The sequence below is a fragment of the Microcaecilia unicolor genome, chromosome 1 (genome assembly GCF_901765095.1).
Source record: "Microcaecilia unicolor chromosome 1, aMicUni1.1, whole genome shotgun sequence".
NCBI lineage: Eukaryota > Metazoa > Chordata > Amphibia > Gymnophiona > Siphonopidae > Microcaecilia > Microcaecilia unicolor.
This window is the reverse complement of record NC_044031.1, coordinates 31,272,315-31,294,239: the sequence shown is the minus strand read 5'-3', so window position 1 is coordinate 31,294,239 and position 21,925 is coordinate 31,272,315. Positions and strand designations below refer to the sequence as shown.

Genomic DNA, 21,925 nt, shown 5'->3' with positions numbered 1-21,925 from the left:
AAAGGGCGCTATCAGAATCATGGTGCCGTGATCTTGCTTGAGCTTCAGTAAGGTCTTCCCCACCACAGGTATGGGAGGATAAGCATACAGGAGGCCAGTCCCCCAATGGAGGAGAAAGGCATCCGACACTAGTCTGCCGTGTGCCTGTAGTCTGGAACAGAACAGAGGCAGCTTGTGGTTGGTCTGAGAGGCGAAAAGGTCCACCGAGGGGGTGCCCCACTCTCGGAAGATCTTGCGTACCACTCTGGAATGGAGCGACCACTCGTGCGGTTGCATGACTCTGCTCAGTCTGTCGGCCAGACTGTTGTTTACACCTGCCAGGTATGTGGCTTGGAGAAGCATGCCGAACTGGCAGGCCCAACGCCACATCCCGACGGCTTCCTGACACAGGGGGCGAGATCCGGTGCCCCCCTGCTTGTTGATGTAATACATTGCAACCTGATTGTCTGTCCGAATTTGGATAATTTGACAGGACAGCCGATCTCTGAAAGCCTTCAGTGCGTTCCAGACCGCTCGGAGCTCCAGGAGGTTGATCTGAAGACCCTTTTCCTGGAGGGACCACAGTCCTTGGGTGTGAAGCCCATCGACATGAGCCCCCCAGCCCAGGAGAGACGCATCCGTCGTTAGCACTTTCGTGGGCTGTGGAATTTGGAATGGGCGTCCCAAGGTCAAATTGGTCCGAATGGTCCACCAGTGCAGTGAATTGCGGCAGCTGGTGGAGAGCCGGATGACATCTTCTAGATTCCCGGTAGCTTGATACCACTGGGAAGCTAGGGTCCATTGAGCAGATCTCATGTGAAGACGCGCCATGGGAGTCACATGAACTGTAGAGGCCATATGACCCAGAAGTCTCAACATCTGCCGAGCTGTGATCTGCTGAGACGCTCTGGTCTGGGAAGCCAGGGACAGGAGGTTGTTGGCCCTCGCTTCTGGAAGGAAGGCCTGAGCCGTCTGAGTATTCAGCAGAGCTCCTATGAATTCCAGAGATTGGGCAGGCTGGAGATGGGACTTTGGGTAATTTATCGCAAACCCCAGCAGCTCCAGGAGGCGAATAGTGCACTGCATGGACCGGAGAGCTCCCACCTCCGAGGTGTTCTTGACCAGCCAATCGTCGAGATATGGGAACACGTGCACTCCCAGCTTGCGTAGATACGCCGCTACCACCACGAGGCACTTCGTAAACACCCGTGGGGCAGAGGCGAGCCCAAAGGGCAGCACACAATACTGAAAGTGCCGTGTGCCCAGGCGGAATCTGAGATACTGTCTGTGAGCTGGCAGTATCGGGATGTGAGTGTATGCGTCCTTTAAATCCAGGGAACATAGCCAATCGTTTTTCTGAATCATTGACAGAAGGGTGCCCAAGGAAAGCATCCTGAACTTTTCTTTGACCAGGAATTTGTTCAGGCCTCTCAGGTCTAGGATGGGGCGCATCCCCCCTGTTTTCTTTTCCACAAGGAAGTACCTGGAATAGAATCCCTGCCCTTCCTGCCCGGGTGGTACGGGCTCGACCGCATTGGCGCTGAGAAGGGCGGAGAGTTCCTCTGCAAGTACCTGCTTGTGACGGGAGCTGAAGGATTGAGCTCCCGGAGGACAATTTGGTGGAAGGGAGGCCAAATTCAGGGCATATCCGCACCGCACTATTTGGAGAACCCACTGGTCGGAGGTTATGAGAGGCCACCTTTGGTGAAAAAATTTTAACATCCCCCTGACCGGCAGATCGTCCGGTACGGACACTTTGAGGGCGGCTATGTTCCCAAGGATCCAGTCAAAAGCCCGTCCCCGGCTTTTGCTGTGGAGGCGCAGGGGGCTGCTTAGGTGCACGCTGTTTAGAGGAACGAGCGCGCTGGGACTGTCCCTGTGCCTGACGAGGCCTTCGGGCCGGCTGGGTGTACCTACGCTTGTTATAGGCGTAGGGCGCAGCCTGCCTGGCCCGGGAAAAACGTCCACCTGCTGAGGTGGATGCTGAAGGCGCCCGGTGGGAGAGCTTGTCGAGGGCGGTTTCCCGCTGATGCAGTTGGTCCACCAGCTGCTCGACCTTCTCACCAAAAATATTATCCCCCCGGACTTCCAGTGACGTCACGCTCTGCAATGGCGGTCTGATTGCGGAGCTCCCGACTTCCAGCCCGAAAACGAGCTAACAAATAGAGCAAACGATCCACAAAACAAGGTGAAAGTTAAGAGAGTGAGAGGCGAAACTCCCGCGACTCGAAAGATGGCGGACACAAAACTTAAAAAGGCAGATTTGACGAACTTTGCTTACCGCCAACGTGAACGAGCGCCAGAGATACAGGCCGAAGAACAAGAAGGCCAAGAGAGCATATCAAGCCCTAGCTCGCCGGCTACCCAGAGAGAGCGGGAAGCTGATGGAGAAAATGAGGTCCCGCCGGACAAATGGGAGCAACTAAGCACATGGCTCCAGGATATAAAAAAAGATATAAAAGCGATGCGACAAGACTTTGCGCAACTGAGTGCGGACCTGAGGGAAGAAATCAAAGATCTGGGTAATCGTGTCAATGAGGTAGAAATGGGGCTAGAAGAACACGCAGAAGCCCTAAATACGGTTGAGAAGCAGGTGACAGAACATCATTCAGACATGAAATTCCTAACGGACAAGGTGGAAGACCTTGAAAACAGAAGCCGACGCTCCAACATTAGAGTGCGGGGCCTACCGGAGTTACCAGAATATAATAACTGTGAAAAAGTAGTGCAAGCAATAGCAGCCCAACTCCTTTCCACATCTGACCGCCCAATAGCCCCAGAAAGCATCAGACTAGAACGAGCACACCGGGCGCTGGGGTCAAGAAGGGCAAATACGCCGCTCCCCCCGTTTTCTATTTCTGTTGATGGCTCTCTCATTCTCCCTGTCTCCTCAGCTCGAAACCTTGGGGTCATCTTTGACTCTTCTCTCTCCTTCTCTGCTCATATCCAGCAGACCGCCAAGACCTGTCGTTTCTTTCTTTACAACATCCGTAAAATCCGCCCCTTTCTTTCCGAGCACTCTACCAAAACCCTCATCCACACCCTTGTCACATCTCGTTTAGACTACTGCAATCTGCTTCTTGCTGGCCTCCCACTTAGTCACCTCTCCCCTCTCCAGTCGGTTCAAAACTCTGCTGCCCGTCTCATCTTCCGCCAGGGTCGCTTTACTCATACTACCCCTCTCCTCAAGACCCTTCACTGGCTCCCTATCCGTTTTCGCATCCTGTTCAAACTTCTTCTACTAACCTATAAATGTATTCACTCTGCTGCTCCCCAGTATCTCTCCACACTCGTCCTTCCCTACACCCCTTCCCGTGCACTCCGCTCCATGGATAAATCCTTCTTATCTGTTCCCTTCTCCACTACTGCCAACTCCAGACTTCGCGCCTTCTGTCTTGCTGCACCCTACGCCTGGAATAAACTTCCTGAGCCCCTACGTCTTGCCCCATCCTTGGCCACCTTTAAATCTAGACTGAAAACCCACCTCTTTAACACTGCTTTTGACTCGTAACCACTTGTAACCACTCGCCTCCACCTACCCTCCTCTCTTCCTTCCCGTTCACATTAATTGATTTGATTTGCTTACTTTATTTATTTTTTGTCTATTAGATTGTAAGCTCTTTGAGCAGGGACTGTCTTTCTTCTATGTTTGTACAGCGCTGCGTATGCCTTGTAGCGCTATAGAAATGCTAAATAGTAGTAGTAGTAGTAGTAATAGTGGCCTGCTTTTCGGAGTTCAAAGTGAAAGAAGAAATTATGCACCAAGCTAGAGCGACTAGCCCAATTACATGGGAGACATACCCCACTGAATTGTTTCAAGACCTAGCGGCTACCACTTTAAAACGGCGTGGAGAACTGCGCCCGCTGATGGAGAAGCTTAGAGCAGAAGGAATAAAATACAGATGGCAACATCCGTTTGCCCTAATATTTTATAAAGAAGGCAAACAACGCAAGGTGGCATCGCTAGAAGAAGCTCACGAATATTTGGGCCCGGAAACGATGGGTAAAGCACCGTCACCAAAGCCAACATCTGGGTTACAAAGAAATAGCAAGCAGAAATGGCAGCGAGTATCGAAAGGTCGTGGAAGACTACGGAGACAAGCATCAGATCAGGCAATACGGCCAGGAAAAGGCCCGTGAAAAGAGCATCAATAATTGGAATATAAAAATACTATATACTGCGTTGATAACGGGACAAACTGGAACTGGCTAGAACATAGTAAACAACAAGGATGGATCAAATAAACTGAGCAGGCTGGAAAAATAAACGGGACCGGAAGTCCACACCATTATAGGCATGTTCTCGAACATAATAGAGATATGCCATATCAGGTTATGGGGAAGGGGGGGGGAGGGGGAGGGGGAGGGAGAGGTGGTGTTCATATAATGACTTATTATTTGATGTCGGGAGATAAAGTGTTCAAATGTGTAACGTTTAATGTGCGGGGCCTTAACACGCCTATGAAGCGCCAACTAACATTCAAAGAAATGGTGCGCTTGAGCGCTGATGTGGTACTCTTACAAGAGACACACCTGAAAAAAGGTTATGAGAAGTTGGTGTGTCATAGGCGATACCCCACTATATATTTTTCATCTTGCGTAAACAACTCAAAACAGAGGGGAGTGTTAATAGCGTTGTCTGGCGCACTCCCTTGGGAGGTCCGTCAAGTTATAAAAGATGTAGAAGGTAGATTTTTGATGCTGTTGGTATCACTATATAATGTTCAATATATGATTGTTAATGTTTATGCACCAAACACGGGACAGGGATTGTTTATAGAAAAAGTAGAACACCAAATACAAAAACACCTGCAAGGACACCTAATAGTGGGCGGAGATTTTAATCTCACGATCCAACCACACTTGGATAACTCCTCAGGCCAGGCAGTATATGCTAAATCAGATAGGAAAATATGGAAGAGATTCATGGCTAGATGGGGCCTGACAGATGTATGGAGGGCCAAACATGGGCAAGAAAGAGACTACACATATTACTCTTCTCAATATAAGACATACTCTAGAGTAGATGGATGGATGGGAGATGTGATAATTGCAAATAGAATACGACAGACATATATAGAACCCCGCACCTGGTCTGACCATGCCCCAGTGGTGCTTGAGCTATTTGCAGGGGCCCGGCAGGTGGGTACCAGATATTGGCGGATGGACGAGATGCTCTTATTAGACACTAAAAATATCCCAGTGATAGAGATATATATTCTGGAGTATCTAGAATATAATGATGTAGGAGAGATCCACCCACAATTTTTGTGGGAGGGTCTTAAAGCGGTACTCCGAGGGAAATTAATAGCGTTTAGAGCCCATCTGGCAAAAGCCCGATCAGAACAGGAGGATAATATTAGAATAGAATTGCGACAACTGGAACAACAACACAAAAAAGACCCCAAAAATACTGAAGGATTAGCAAAAATACAGGAATTGAGACTAAAGCTGAACGAACTACTGATGGCGGACTTAGCCGTAAAATTGCAAATAACACAGCAGGAAAATTTTGAATTTGGAGACAAAGCAGGTAGGCTATTAGCATGCAAGCTTAAAAAACTGTCTCAACGTAATTATATAGGGGGCATACAAACAGCAGAAGGAGACTATGTCTCACAAATAGAACACATACATGAGGCATTTCTCACTCACGTTACCAATTTACAGTGGGGGAAATAAGTATTTGATCCCTTGCTGATTTTGTAAGTGTGCCCACTGACAAAGACATGAGCAGCCCATAATTGAAGGGTAGGTTATTGGTAACAGTGAGAGATAGCACATCACAAATTAAATCCGGAAAATCACATTGTGGAAAGTATATGAATTTATTTGCATTCTGCAGAGGGAAATAAGTATTTGATCCCTCTGGCAAACAAGACCTAATACTTGGTGGCAAAACCCTTGTTGGCAAGCACAGCGGTCAGACGTCTTCTGTAGTTGATGATGAGGTTTGCACACATGTCAGGAGGAATTTTGGTCCACTCCTCTTTGCAGATCATCTCTAAATCATTAAGAGTTCTGGGCTGTCGCTTGGCAACTCGCAGCTTCAGCTCCCTCCATAAGTTTTCAATGGGATTAAGGTCTGGTGACTGGCTAGGCCACTCCATGACCCTAATGTGCTTCTTCCTGAGCCACTCCTTTGTTGCCTTGGCTGTATGTTTTGGGTCATTGTCGTGCTGGAAGACCCAGTCACGACCCATTTTTAAGGCCCTGGCGGAGGGAAGGAGGTTGTCACTCAGAATTGTACGGTACATGGCCCCATCCATTCTCCCATTGATGCGGTGAAGTAGTCCTGTGCCCTTAGCAGAGAAACACCCCCAAAACATAACATTTCCACCTCCATGCTTGACAGTGGGGACGGTGTTCTTTGGGTCATAGGCAGCATTTCTCTTCCTCCAAACACGGCGAGTTGAGTTCATGCCAAAGAGCTCAATTTTTGTCTCATCTGACCACAGCACCTTCTCCCAATCACTCTCGGCATCATCCAGGTGTTCACTGGCAAACTTCAGACGGGCCGTCACATGTGCCTTCCGGAGCAGGGGGACCTTGCGGGCACTGCAGGATTGCAATCCGTTATGTCGTAATGTGTTACCAATGGTTTTTGTGGTGACAGTGGTCCCAGCTGCCTTGAGATCATTGACAAGTTCCCCCCTTGTAGTTGTAGGCTGATTTCTAACCTTCCTCATGATCAAGGATACCCCACGAGGTGAGATTTTGCGTGGAGCCCCAGATCTTTGTCGATTGACAGTCATTTTGTACTTCTTCCATTTTCTTACTATGGCACCAACAGTTGTCTCCTTCTCGCCCAGCGTCTTACTGATGGTTTTGTAGCCCATTCCAGCCTTGTGCAGGTGTATGATCTTGTCCCTGACATCCTTAGACAGCTCCTTGCTCTTGGCCATTTAGTAGAGGTTAGAGTCTGACTGATTCACTGAGTCTGTGGACAGGTGTCTTTCATACAGGTGACCATTGCCGACAGCTGTCTGTCATGCAGGTAACGAGTTGATTTGGAGCATCTACCTGGTCTGTAGGGGCCAGATCTCTTACTGGTTGGTGGGGGATCAAATACTTATTTCCCTCTGCAGAATGCAAATAAATTCATATACTTTCCACAATGTGATTTTCCGGATTTAATTTGTGATGTGCTATCTCTCACTGTTACCAATAACCTACCCTTCAATTATGGGCTGCTCATGTCTTTGTCAGTGGGCACACTTACAAAATCAGCAAGGGATCAAATACTTATTTCCCCCACTGTATATGAACCAGAACAAACCCCGGAGTTGGTTGAAATAGAGCAATACTTAAAGGAGGCGGATCTGCCTCAGATAGAGAGGGGGGGGGGGGGCAACCCAATTATCCACACCCATCACATCAGAGGAGATAATGTGGGCAATAACAGATATGGCAAGTGGTAAAGCTCCTGGCCCCGATGGGTTTCCCACAAGATTTTACAAACTGTTTAGTAAACACCTTACACCAATATTACAGAAACTATTTAATGCATTAGAGGACTCACAAAAGCTCCCAGACACCTGGAGACTGGCGGCAATAACTTTAATATTAAAACCAGGGAAAAATCCAAAGCTATGCAGTTCATATAGGCCAATATCACTCTTAAATGTGGATTATAAGATATTCACAAAAATCCTGGCTCGAAGGTTACAGAAGCAGCTCCCAGGGGTAATACATGCAGATCAGGCGGATTTTATAGAGGGGCGCCAGACCTTTGACAATATAAGGTGTCTAATGCATGTTATTCAACAGGTGAGGGATGACCAGACACCGGCGGTATTGCTATCAATAGACGCAGAAAAAGCGTTCGACCGTGTGGACTGGTCGTTTCTATTTGCAGCATTACAGCGAGTAGGTATTGATGGGAGGTTTCTGAGCTGGCTACAATTGCTTTATCAGGCTCCAATGGCCACCATAAAGATCAATGGGACTTATACAAGAACATTTAGCCTTCGGCGGGGAACCAGACAGGGATGTGCAATATCACCACTACTATTTGCCCTGTCATTAGAACCATTGGCCAATATGATTAGGAAAGATAGGGAGGTGACAGGGGTGGTGAGGGGTTTAAGGGAACATAAACTTATGCTGTTTGCCGATGATGTTCTGTTGACAATCTCGAGCCCATTGAAATCGGTCGAGAGGATAGTAGAGCATCTGGAACGATATGGGCAATTATCGGGATTTAAACCTAATCTAGACAAGTCGACTTTCCTTAATCTTACGGTACCGCCTGAGGAACTAAAGGCCCTTAAGGCTGCCTTCCCTTTTGTATGGGCGACAAAATCCATACGATATTTGGGAATACAGGTGACAACACAAATAGAGGGATTATATGCAGCTAATTTCCCCAAAAAAGTTGAAGAACTATTTAGCGAATTGGATAAATGGGAAGGACTTAATGTCTCCTGGAAAGGGCGCATTAATGCTGTTAAAATGATGCTGCTCCCGAAATTGTTATATTTGTTTATGGCAATTCCGATACCAATCCCCAATAGCTTTTTTGCAAAACTCAATCGCAAAATGTTTGCATATATATGGAAAAAACGTCCGCCAAGAGTGCGGCGAGCTATGATGTACCAATCATGGGAGAGAGGTGGAATGGGGGTACCCAATTTTTACTTATATTATCAGGCGGCACAAATTCGAATTTTGGCGGAATGGTCCCCTGGAGCAGCCAAGAAATGGTTGCATTGGGAAAGAGCTTGGTTGGGTAGGAGAACAATTGAGGATATCTTGTGGATACCGGGTGAGGAAATGGTTCCTATAATTAAGCAAATGCCCATTGGGCTAAAACATCCAATGTGGACGTGGTATCAAGTGAGGAAGAAGCTGTTCCCTGAGAGGATTTATTATCGGCAAACAGCTATAAGGTGGGCAACAGGATTTCCACTGGGGAGATCGGAGAAGGTATTTGAGATATGGGCCCAAGCTGGGTTGTGCACACTGGGGCAATTATGGAAAGAGGGAAAAATGCTTCAGTTCATTGAGCTTCAGGAAGAATATGGTTTAAAAGAAAGAGACCTCACTTATTACTGTAACTTACGTAGCTTCCTTAAAAAGAAAGCGCAGGACGAGTTAGACCTAGCCGAAACAGCCATGGAAATAGCTATTAGCAGAGGGGGAGGCAGGGGAGGTATAACTCGCATATACTCGGCCCTGCTGGGACGCACGGACCCACAGGTGCGTTATCAAGCCCAGTGGGAGGAAGCATTACAGACCACATACTCCAAAGCAGAATGGAAAGCAAATTATAAATATTTACTTAATCCATCTCTGGCACAAACAGTGAATGAAAATGGATTTAAAATGTTGTACTGGTGGTACTATATGCCTGACCGCCTCCATAAAATGTACCCGGGAGTGTCGGGGCAATGTTGGAGGGAGTGTGGGCAAAGGGGAACATTCTATCACATTTGGTGGACATGCGAGAAAGTAAATGAATATTGGAAGGCTGTAGTGGACCTGGTTAATAAAATACTACAGAGGACATATGCATGGAAAGCAGAACATTGCTTGCTTCATTTTCGACCAGCGTCCATACCAAGCTGGCAACACAGGCTGGCGATTCAATACTTTGTGGCGGCAAAGCTAGGATTGGCTCGAGCATGGAAGCAAGTTGAGACACCAGCCCTACAGGTGGTAACCAGGAAAGTAGACTTTCTCTACCAAATGTCAAAGCTAACAGCTATGCGAAGAGGGTCCGTACTAACTTTTAATAAGATTTGGACACTTTACGAACAATATATTGATCACACTCAGTCACCGCCTGGGTAGGGAGGGAGGGTAGGATATGAAATGTTGGGGGGAGGGGGAATTAACAAATGAAAAGCAAATTGTACTTGAAGTTTTAGCTATTTGTATGCTGTTTATTTGATAATAATTTCAATAAAAGAAATAAACTATAAAAAAATATATATATATATTATCCCCCGGCAAGGGACGTCGGCCAGTCTCTGCTGGGTGCGGTTGTCCAGGTCAGAGGCACGCAGCCATGAGAGCCTGCGCATCACTATACCTTGGGCCGCAGCACGAGATGCCACGTCACAGGCGTAATTGATACCCCTGGACAGGAACTTTCTGCACGCCTTCAGCTGCCTGACCACCTCCTGAAAAGGCCTGGACTGCTCCGGCGGGAGCTTGTCAACCAGGTCCGCCAGTTGCTTCACATTATTCCGCATGTGTATGCTCGTGTAGAGCTGGTAAGACTGGATGCGGGTCACGAGCATGGAAGATTGGTAGGCCTTCCTCCCAAACGAGTCCAGAGTGCGAGACTCCCGCCCCGGGGGCGCCGAAGCGGTATCCCTCGAACTCCGTGCTCTCTTGAGAGCAGAGTCCACGACCGCCGAGTCATGAGGCAGTTGGGGCCGCATTAACTCTGGGTCCGAGTGGATTCTGTATTGGGACTCTGCTTTCTTGGGGATGGTGGGATTAGATAATGGTCTCAACCAGTTGCGAAGCAGTGTCTCTTTGAGGACATTATGCAACGGCACCGTGGAGGACTCTCTAGGTGGTGATGGATAATCGAGGACCTCGAGCATCTCAGCCCTCGGCTCATCCACAGAGATCACGGGGAAGGGAATGCATATAGACATGTCCCTGACGAAGGAGGCAAAGGAGAGGCTCTCAGGTGGCGAGAGCTTTCTCTCTGGTGAAGGCGTGGGGTCGGAGGGAAGGCCCACAGACTCCTCTGAGGAGAAATATCTGGGGTCCTCCTCCTCCCCCCACGAGGCCTCTTCCTCGGTGTCAGACATGAGATCTTGCAGCTCAGTCCTCAACTGGGCCCGGCTCGACGTCGAGGCACCGAGGCCTCGGTGGCGTCGTCGAGCGGTGGACTCCCGCGCCGGCGGGGATGAAGCTCCCTCCATCGACGTCGACTCCACCTGCGTGGCGGTCGAGACGGCATCGAAGGCCTCGGCACTGGGCTAGAGCACGCCGGCGCCGCCATCAACAGCGCCGAGGGCGCAAGCACCCCCGACACCGGCACAGTCTGGCGCATCAGCCCTTCCAGGATCCCCGGAAGGATGGCTCGGAGGCACTCATCCAGGCCCGCTGACGGGAAAGGCGAGGGGGCCGGTAGAGGTGTCGGTGCTGGAAGCTGTTCGGGTCCAGGAGACTGCACCGAAGTGCTGGAACCTCTACTACAGAGGGGGACCTCTCCTCTCGACGCTGGCGCTTCCTCGGCGTCGACTCCTCTCTGGCGCCGGGAGCCGGGTGCGTCGTGGGCGACCGATGACTGTGCTTCTTCGCCTTTTTGCGGTGCCCGTCATCGGCGCTCGGTGGGACTGACGAGGAGGAAGTAGATCCCCCTCTGCCTCGAGGGATCGGGTCCGACAAGGTTCGGTCCCGAGGGCCCTGGGTAGAGGGAGTGACCGGGGCCGATTGCCCGCGCGGCCTCTCACCCCTTCCGTCTCCGGAGGACCGGCGGGCCCTGTACTCCTGGGGTCGATGCCATCTGTGCCGATTTCGTAGACATCGATACCGGTACCGAAGAACTGGCCGTCGATACCGATGCCGTCGAAGTCGACGTCGAGGGGCCGGCGCAAGTTCCAAAAAGACGGTCCCGAAGAACTTGCCTCGCTACTTGTGTCCGTTTCTGGAGACCGAGACACAAGGTACACGACTTGGTATCGTGCTCCGGCCCGAGGCACTGGAGGCACCAAGCGTGAGTGTCGGTCTGCGAGATATGCCGGCCGCACCGACCACACTTTTTAAATCCACTCGGGACCTTCGAGGACATCGACGGAAAAATCGCGTCGGCGAAGTCAAAGTCGTCGATGGTGGCGGTAAAAATCACACCTCGAAAATAAATCGACCGCGCGGCCACAAGGCCGCAGTGCGATGCCCTCGCTAAGAGACGAGGGAAACAAAGTTCAGCGCGTTTTTTTTTTTTTTTTAAACGAAAAGAGAAAAACACGAACAATGAAAGAAAAGAAGAAAAATTCGCGCGAAAACGCGATCCGGTTTCCGGGGCTCACAGAGAGAGAGAGACGAACGCGGCTCTCTCCAGCGCGGAAAAGAAAGAACTGAGCGGGAACGGTCGCGCACGGGCGGGAAGGCGGCCGCGCATGCGCGGTGGGCGTGCCCTGCGTGCGGGACCGCCCGCGAAGTTTTGTTCCGGTTGGTGGGGGCTGCCGTGGACGTCAACCCCCCCAGTCGTGAGAACAAGCAGCCTGCTTGTCCTCGGAGAAGCAAAGTAACATAGTAGATGACGGCAGAAAAAGACCTGCACAGTCCATCCAGTCTGCCCAAGAAATGTGCCACTTTTTTGTGTATACCTTACCTTGATTTGTACCTGTCTTTTTCAGGGCACAGACCGTACAAGTCTGCCCAGCACTATCCCTGCCTCCCACCATCGGCTCTGGCACTTAGGGAATGGAAATCCACGGGAGATGTATGTGTTAGGCGGGGAGAGTCTGATAGGTACGGACGGGGAGAGGGATCTTGGGGTGATAGTATCTGAGGATTTGAAGGCGACGAAACAGTGTGACAAGGCGGTGGCCATAGCAAGAAGGTTGTTAGGCTGTATAGAAAGAGGTGTGACCAGCTGAAAAAGGGAGTGTTGATGCCCCTGTATAAGTCGTTGGTGAGGCCCCACCTGGAGTATTGTATTCAGTTTTGGAGGCCGTATCTTGCTAAGGATGTAAAAAGAATTGAAGCGGTGCAAAGAAAAGCTACGAGAATGGTATGGGAGTTGTGTTACAGAAGTATAAGGAGAGACTTGCTGACCTGAACATGTATACCCTGGAGGAAAGGAGAAACAGGGGCGATATGATACAGACGTTCAAATATTTGAAAGGTATTAATCCGCAAACGAACCTTTTCCGGAGATGCAAAGGCGGTAGAACAAGAGGACATGAAATGAGATTGAAGGGGAGCAGACTCAAGAAAAATGTCAGGAACTATTTTTTCACGGAGAGAGTGGTGGATGCTTGGAATGCCCTCCCATGGGAGGTGGTGGAGATGAAAACGGTAACGGAATTCAAACATGCGTGGGATAAACATAAAGGAATCCTGTTCAGAAGGAATGGATCCTCAGGAGCTTAGCCAAGATTGGGTGGCAGAGCCGGTAGTGGGAGGCGGGGCTGGTGGTTGGGAGGCAGGGATAGTACTGGGCAGACTTATACAGTCTGTGCCAGAGCCGGTGGTGGGAGGCGGGGCAGACTTATACGGTCTGTGCCCTGAAAAAGACACAAAAAGTGGCACATATCAGTTTATCTTCTTGGGCAGACTGGATGGACCGTGCAGGTCTTTTTCTGCCGTCATCTACAAAGTACAGAGAAAATGCTTTTCTGTTTTTCTTTTACCTATACTTTCACTGCTTATAGAGTCTCCATTTCAGATTTTGTCTGCATGTTTTTTGTGGTCCACTATTTTGTATCAGGTGAGGGTCTGTCCGTGTACTGCATGTCTAGCTGAGGTTAAGGATTATGCTAAAATGTAGTGTCTGTGTAGGAACGCATAACAGTCGAACTTGTTCCAGTTTCCCAGTAGCAGGTTTATAACACCGTCTTTTCATAGGTGGGTCATGGCTGTTATGATTTGAAAAGTTTTTCCTGTATAGGTTTTGAGTGTCTTTTAGAAGGGTTTTGTGTTATTTTGCAAAGTGTCTGTAGCCTGTTTGAAAGCGGGCTCTGGGGCAAGGTCTGCCAAAAGGTGGCTCTTCTTACTGCAAATAAAAATGCCCAGGACTAATGGTCTCCCCATCCTATAGCGAAGTTACTTACCTGTAGCAGGTATTGTCCGAGGACAGCAGGCTGATTGTTCTCACTGATGGGTGACGTCCCACGGCAGCCCCAGGTCTGGAAATCTTCCTAGCAACAAAGCTTGCTAGAGCCCTCGAGCACACAAGTGCGCGCATGCGCGGCCATCTTCCCGCCCGTCGCGCGAGCGTGCCACTTAGTCAACTTATAAAGCAAAGACAAGGAAAGAGACAACTCCAAAGGGGAGGTGGGCGGGTTTATAAGAACAATCAGCCTGCTGTCCTCTGAGAATACCTGCTACAGGTAAGTAACTTTGCTTTCTCCAAGGACAAGCAGGCTGCTTGTTTTCACTGATGGGGTACCCCTAGCCCCCAGGCTCACTCAAAATAACAAACAGAGTCAATTGGGCCTTGCAACGGCGAGGACATAACAAGAATTGACCTACAAAGAAACAGCTAACTGACAGTGCAGCCTGGAACAGAATAAAAATGGGCCTAGGGGGGTGGAGTTGGATTCTAAACCCCAAACAGATTCTGCAGCACCGACTGCACAAACCGACTGTCAAGTCGGGTGTCCTGCTGCAGGCAGTAATGAGATGTGAATGTGTGGACTGATGACCAAGTCGCAGCCTTGCAAATCTCCTCAATAGTGGCTGACTTCCAGTGGGCCACTGATGCTGCCATGGCTCGAACACTGTGAGACGTCACATGACCCTCAAGAGTCAGCCCAGCTTGGGCGTAAGTGAAAGAAATGCAACTTGCTAGCCAATTGGAAATGGTGCGTTTCCCTACAGCCACTCCCCTTCTGTTGGGATCAAAAGAAACAAACATTTGGGTGGACTGTCTAGCTGTCCGCTCCACATAGAAGGCCAATGCTCTCTTGCAGTCTAATGTATGCAACTGACGTTCAGCAGGGCGGGTATGAGGACGGGGAAAAAATGTTGGCAAGACAATTGACTGGTTCAGATGGAACTCCAACATCACCTTTGGCAAAATCTTAGGGTGAGTGTGGAGGACTACTCTGTTGTGATGAAATTTGGTATATGGAGCATGAGCTACCAAGGCTTGGAGCTCACTGACTCTACGAGCTGAAGTCACAGCCACCAAGAAAATGACCTTCCAGGTCAAATACTTCAGATGGCAGGAATTCAGTGGCTCAAAAGGAGGTTTCATCAGCTGGGTGAGAACGACGTTGAGATCCCATGACACTGTAGGAGGCTTGACAGGGGGCTTTGACAAAAGCAAACCTTTCATGAAGCAAACAACTAAAGGCTGTCCCGAGATAGGCTTACCCTCCACACGATAATGATAAGCACTAATAGCACTAAGATGAACCCTTACTGAGTTGGTCTTAAGATCAGACTCTGACAAGTGCAGATCTGACGAGGCCAAAACGGAGCAATCAGAATCATGGTTCCGCCGTCTTGCTTGAGTTTCAGCAAAGTCTTCCCCACCAAAGGTATGGGAGGATATGCATACAGGAGGCCCTCTCCCCAATGAAGGAGAAAGGCATCTGATGCTAGCCTGCCGTGGGCCTGAAGTCTGGAACAGAACTGAGGGATCTTGTGATTGATCTGAGTGGCAAAAAGATCCACCAAGGGGGTGCCCCACGCTTGGAAGATCTTGCGTACCACGCTCGAGTTGAGCTACCACTCGTGAGGTTGCATTATCCTGCTCAACCTGTCGGCCAGACTGTTGTTTACACCTGCCAGATACGTGGCTTGGAGAAACATGCCGTAACGGCTAGCCCAAAGCCACAACTGGATGGCTTCCTGACACAGGGGGCGAAATCTGGTAACCCCCTGCTTGTTGATGTAATACATGGCAACCTGATTGTCTGTCTGAATTTGAATGATTTGATTGGACAACCGATCTCTGAAAGCCTTTAGCGTGTTCCAGTCCGCTCGCAACTCGAGGAGACTGGGCTCCCCACCCCAGGAGGGATGCATCCGTTGTCAGCACTTTTTGTGACTGAGGAATTTGAAAGGGACGTCCCAAGGTCAAATTGGATCGAATTGTCCACCATAACAGGGAGTTGTAAAAAGCGGTGGACAATTGGATTACAACCTCTAGATCCCCTGCAGCTTGATACCACTGGGAAGCTAGGGTCCATTGAGCTGATCTCATGTGAAGACAGGCCATGGGAGTCACATGAACTGTGGAGGCTATATGGCCTACCAATCTCAACATCTGCCGAGCTGTGATCTGCTGAGACGCTCTGGCCAAGGAAACGAGGGACAGAAGATTGTCTGCCCTCGCCTTGGGAAGATAGGCACGAGCTGTCTGTGAGTCCAGCAGAGCTCCTATGAATTCTAGTTGTTGAACTGGAAGAAGGTGGGACTTTGGGTAATTTATAACAAACCCCAGTAGCTCTAGGAGTTGAATAGTCATCTGCATGGACTGCAGAGCTCCTGCCTCCGAGGTGTTCTTCACCAGCCAATCGTCAAGATAATGGAACACATGCACTCCCAGTCTGCGTAGCGATGCTGCAACTACTGCCAGGCATTTTGTAAACACCCTAGGCACAGACATGAGACCAAAGGGCAGCACACAATACTGAAAGTGCCGTGTGCCCAGGCGGAATCGAAGATACTGCCTGTGAGCTGGAAGTATCAGGATGTGTGTATAAGCATCCTGTAAGTCCAGAGAGCACAGCCAATCGTTCTCCTGAATCATGGGAAGAAGGGTGCCCAGGAAAAGCATCCTGAACATTTCTCGAACCAGATATTTGTTCAGGGCCCTTAGGTCTAGGATGGGACGCATCCCCTGTTTTCTTTTGCACAAGGAAGTACCTGGAATAGAATCCCAGCCCTTCTTGCCCCTGTGGAACGGGCTTGACCGCATTGGCGCTGAGAAGTACCTGCCTGTGCTGGAAGCTGAAGGACTGAGCTCCCGGTGGACAATTTGGAGGTTTGGATATCAAATTGAGGGAGTATCCTAGCTGGACTATTTAGAGAACCCACCGATCGGAGGTTATGAGAGGCCACCTTTGGTGAAAAAATTTTAACCTCCCTCCGACCAGCAGATCGTCCGGCACAGACACCTTTATAGTGGCTATGCTCAACTGGAGCCAGTCAAAAGCCCGTTCCTTGCTTTTGCTGGGGAGCTGCAGGGGCCTGTCGAGGCACACGCTGTTGACGTGAACGAGCGCGCTGGGGCTTAGCCGGAGCAGGCTGTCGGGAAGGTGGATTGTACCTACGCTTATAAGTATAGGGAGCAGTCCTCCTTCCTCTGTAAAAACATCTACCTGATGAGGTAGATGCTGAAGGCGCCCGGTGGGAGAGTTTGTCGAGGGCAGTTTCCTGCCCCGGCAAGAAGCATCCGCAATCCACTGCTGGACTCGATTCTCCAGGTCAGAGGCATGCAGCCATGAGAGTCTGCGCATCACTATACCCTGAGCAGCGGCCCTGGATGCAACATCAAAAGAGTCGTAAGCACCCCTGGACAGGAATTTACAACACGCCTTCAGCTGCCTGACTACCTCCTGAAAAGGCCTGCTCCGAAGGGAGCTTATCGACCAAGTCCACCAGTTGCTTCACATTATTCCACAAGTGGATGCTCGTGTAGAGCTGGTACGACTGAATCTTGGAGACGAGCATAGAGGAATGATAGGCCTTCCTCCAAAAAGAGCCCAAAGTTCTAGACTCCCGCCCTGGGGACGCCGAGGCATAATCTCTAGAACTCTTGGCCCTCTTGAGAGTGGAATCAACAACCACAGAGTCGTGAGGCAACTGGGTCTTCATCAACTCCGTGTCCCTTTGAATCCGATACTGGGACTCAACCTTCTTGGGAATGGTGGGATTAGCTAACGGTTTCATCCAGTTCGCCAGCAATGTCTGCTTAAGGACACTATGTAGAGGAACAGTGGACGACTCCTTAGGTGGCGAAGGATAGTCGAGGACCTCGAACATCTCGGCCCTGGACTCATCCTCAGTTACCACAGGGAAGGGAATGGCCGTAGACATTTCCCGCACAAAAGAAGAGAAAGACAGACTCTCCGGGGGAGAAAGCTTTCTCTCTGGCAAAGGAGTAGGATCAGAAGGGAGACCACAAGACTCCTCATCAGAGAAATATCTTGGGTCCTCTTCTACCTCCAACGAGGCCTCCCCTCGGTATCGGACACTAGTTCTGACTGCAGTCCGAAGCCGGGCCCGTCTGCGCCGAGGAACCATGTCCTCGATGGCGGTGTTGAGAAGTGGACACTGCCGCTGTTGACGTTGAAATACCTAGCAAAGCTCCAAACAGGCGTTCCCGCTGAGCTTGTCTCGACGCCTGTGTCCGCTTTTTAAGGCTAAGACACAACTTACAAGCGTCGGGGCAATGCTCGGCCCCAAGGCACTGAATACACCACGCATGTGGATCAGTGCCTGAGATTGCCCGGTTGCACCTAGTACACTTCTTGAAGCCGCTGGCGATCCTCGATGTCATCGATAGAAAAATAGTGGCGGCGAAATCAAAACTCGCGATGGTGCCAAAAAGAAGGGCACAAAAAGGGAAAAACCCGTACAGGCGGCCAAAAGGGCCGCACACGGAAACGAAAGGAAACTTAAGGGACCAACTAAGAAATAGAGGAAAGGGGGGGTTTTTTGGGTTTTTTTTTTAAAGAAAAGAACAGCTCAACACGAGCTAACTCGAACGAAAAAACGAAGAAACTCAGCGAAAACGCACGAAGTGAGGGCTCTTCTTCTGTAGGGCACAGAGGAACCAAAAAACAGCTGCTCTGACCATGGAAAAAAAAGAGACTAAGGTGGCCACGCATATGCGATGCGTGCGCTCGAGGGCTCTAGCAAGCTTTGTTGCTAGGAAGATTTCCAGACCTGGGGCTGCCGTGGGACGTCACCCATCAGTGAGAACAAGCAGCCTGCTTGTCCTCGGAGAAAGAGTCATCACACAAACTAAAACCCATCGGCTTTAAACAAAGTGTCTGGCAGTGGAAGGAGCTTGTGTTGTTCATGAAGTGCTAATCACAATTTGAACAGCTTTTGTATGGCATGTTCTAAGAAGGATAGCTCCACTAGAAATCCACCCAGGTGGAGAACTCTGAATTCCCACGGGGTACAGCAGAGGCAAAAGGATGGCGGGAAATGGACCATGGACTCCAGAAAGCAAGAAAAGTAAACTTGGTACTTTCAAAAGATTTATTGTGTGACTCACAGAGAACAAAAGTCCAAGTGAAAAATGCACAAGATCAAGCCATTGGGATGTAGGACGAGCCAACATTTTTAGTAGACTGGCCACACAGACATCCCACGAGAACAATGGGGCACCCTAGGGGGCACAAAAGTGGACTTCAAATAAATGCTCCCAGGTATACATCTCACCCAACCTCCTTTATCTTGTCTGCTGAGACCCCCAAAACCTATAACTCCCAACTTTACGCCACTACAATAGCCCTTATGGGTGAAGAGGACATCTATGTGTGGGTACAATGGGTTTCTGGTGAGTACAGGAGGAATCACATTTTCCACCACAAGTGTAACAGGTAGGAGGAGGTATGGGCCTGGGTCCACCTGTCTGCAGTGCACAGCACCCACCACTAGCCTACTCCAGGGACCTGAAAGCTGCTCTAATGGACCTTAGTATAACATCTGAGGCTGGCAATTAATGTTTTTAATCTTATTTTGGGGGGATGGGAGGGGGTCAGTGACCACTGAGGGAGTAAGGGAAGGTCATCCCTAATTCCCTCCAGTGGTCATCTGGTCAGTTATGGACAAAAAACATCCAAGTCTTAGGAATGTCCAAATTCCGCTCTTAACGCCTCCCCCCCTCCCCGATACGCCTGTTTGAGATTTGGACGCACTATAGACGAAAATCATAGAAAAACATCTGTAAAATAGGTTTTTAAAATACTAATTTGGATGATTTTATGAGAAAAATGTCCAAATACTGCTTTATGCCCCAAAGAGAAGGAAAGAGGCAAATCAGATAATGTAAGGAGAAAAGTAAAAATAAGGAAAACATAACAATTACATTATCCACACGACAAAGGTTAGAACTTAGAAGCAGGGACCATGATTAAAACACCTCATTCTCACTGTTCCTGGTCCATAGGAGCTGTCTTTCTTGTAGGACATGTTTGAATCAGTTTGCTTCTAGCTTTAATTCAAGCTACATCACCTGTTTGATGCAGTTCCTCACACGTGGCTGTGGTTGTCAGATTTCCTCTTTCCTCAGATTCCTGAGCCTCAGTCCCAAATCCCTCTTGCTCAAACTGGAATAATATGTCAGGCTTGACATTGTAGGAGCCTGCTGCAGGAAAAATATAGTAAAATATGTTTCAAAAAAAAGTTCCCACACAGCCTATAAGTGCTTAGAATTACGCTGTTTTCATAGTCACCTCCATTTGTACAGAGACCAAAAAAAATGAGGGGTGCTGCTGTGCTGATCATCATCAGAAATATATTCTAACAGTAACCTGATCATTTTAATATTGAAGTGGACAACTCCTTTCTTCAAGAGCTACAGACAGCTCTGTTGTGGATTCTGCTACTGCATAAACGTAATGGAAATCTCTGCTATCAGTAGTTATTTTAAGCAGATTGTTCATCTAATTGCTATAGATCAATATTCAGTGGCATTTAACTGATCACTGCTACCGAATATCACCACTAACCGGCCATTTCCTAACCAGATTAGAGGAGGGCTGGGGGCAGAGTGTGGAAAGAGCACCTACTTAGTGGCGACTTTCAGTCTGCTAAGCAGCTAAGTAACTTCATAATGGGGCCCTTTTACAAAGCGGCGGTAGGGTTACTGTGCGGCAATACAGCACTTTCCGCAGGCCGCACACAGGAGCCCTGCAGTAGTTTTCTATTTGCCACACCAGAAAATATTTTTCTATTTTCTAGCATGGGGGTGGGGAGTAGGTATGCCCAGCGGTATATGGCCATCGCCGAATGCTGTCCAATTACCTCCGGGCTAGCATGTGAGCCCTTACCGCCTCCTAAATCGCTGCACGTCAATATTTTCATCAGCACACGGCCATTAATGACCTCCATTTAAATAAAGAGAATTGCCAGCTGTGGTAAAGAGTGGCTTTGGCATGCTGCACACTACTGCAGACCACTTTTTACCACAGCTTTGTAAAAGGACCTCAAAGTTAGGATAGCAAAAAGGCTGTCCTAACTTTATGCACTAATGTTAACCGGACACCAGTCTGAATATCTGGCTGTGAGCGACTCAGATGCCACTTACTGCTACAGCTGAATATCTGAATAGCTTAGAAAGTGGAGGGGGACTGAAATAACCCCCCATAGTAAGAGAAGGAGCCTCCTATTCTGGATACAAGTGACACACTGAACTATCAGGCAGGTACTGTCAGTTTACCCCTTACTACTAATCATTTCTATAACGTTACTAAACACACTGTATATTATCATCATAGCTAAGAGCTTTGATTCAAGGCCTGAGACTTTGGTTCAGGATCTAAAATGAGAGAAAATCTTACAGGCCCATGACTTTAACCTGAACTTCAGTTGACTGCAGAACTCATGATCTGTTGTGACATTTTGATGCAGCAGAATGAGGAACGGGCGTAAGTGAAAGAACAGAGTACAGTGCACTCCATTTAAGTGCACGTCGGATAAGAGCATGCTCTGTTTAACTGCATGCCGTACTTCGGTCCCGTTTTTGGCACCATTAATTTCTATGGGGACAAACTTCGTTTTAGCGCACCACTGATAAGTGGAATATGGAAGCCGATTGGCTCGTGACAACCGAGATTTCAAATTTATCGCCTCTTTAATTGCCACAGGCAGATTAGGGGAAAGAATGTTGTTGGAGCATGCACCGGGGTCGTCGTCGTGGTGGCGGCGGAACTGTAAGACTTTAACACTGCCTGAACGAATAGAAGTTCTTAAAAAATTAGAAAACAAAGGAAGTCAAGCATCTATTGCTATAGAGTATGGTGTCAATCCCAGTCAAATTTCACGTGTCTTGAAGCAGAAAGACCAGCTTCTGGAAGACTGGCAAAACAATACAAATCCACAACGGAAAAACGTGCGGGAGAAGTTGAGGAGGTAGAAGATGCTCTTCTTCGGTGGTTTTCTTGAGTCAGGAGCAGACCAGCAGCTGACATCGCTGAAGATGACCACCCCAGACCAGCAGCAAAGCCGAGAAGGTCATACAACAAAGCAATGCACAAAAGATCTTCCCATCGCAAAGATGGCCCCGATGCCCGACAGCCAGCCACAAGCTGCGCAGCAGACCATCATGGAGTGGAGCAGTCTG

The 21,925-nt window shown here is 49.1% G+C and overlaps 1 pseudogene; it reads right to left on the bottom strand.

The window, feature by feature from the left end:
• Positions 1–19,896, bottom strand: part of LOC115464598 — a 274,379-nt pseudogene extending 254,483 nt beyond the window's left edge.
• Positions 19,897–21,925: the final 2,029 nt, after the last annotated feature.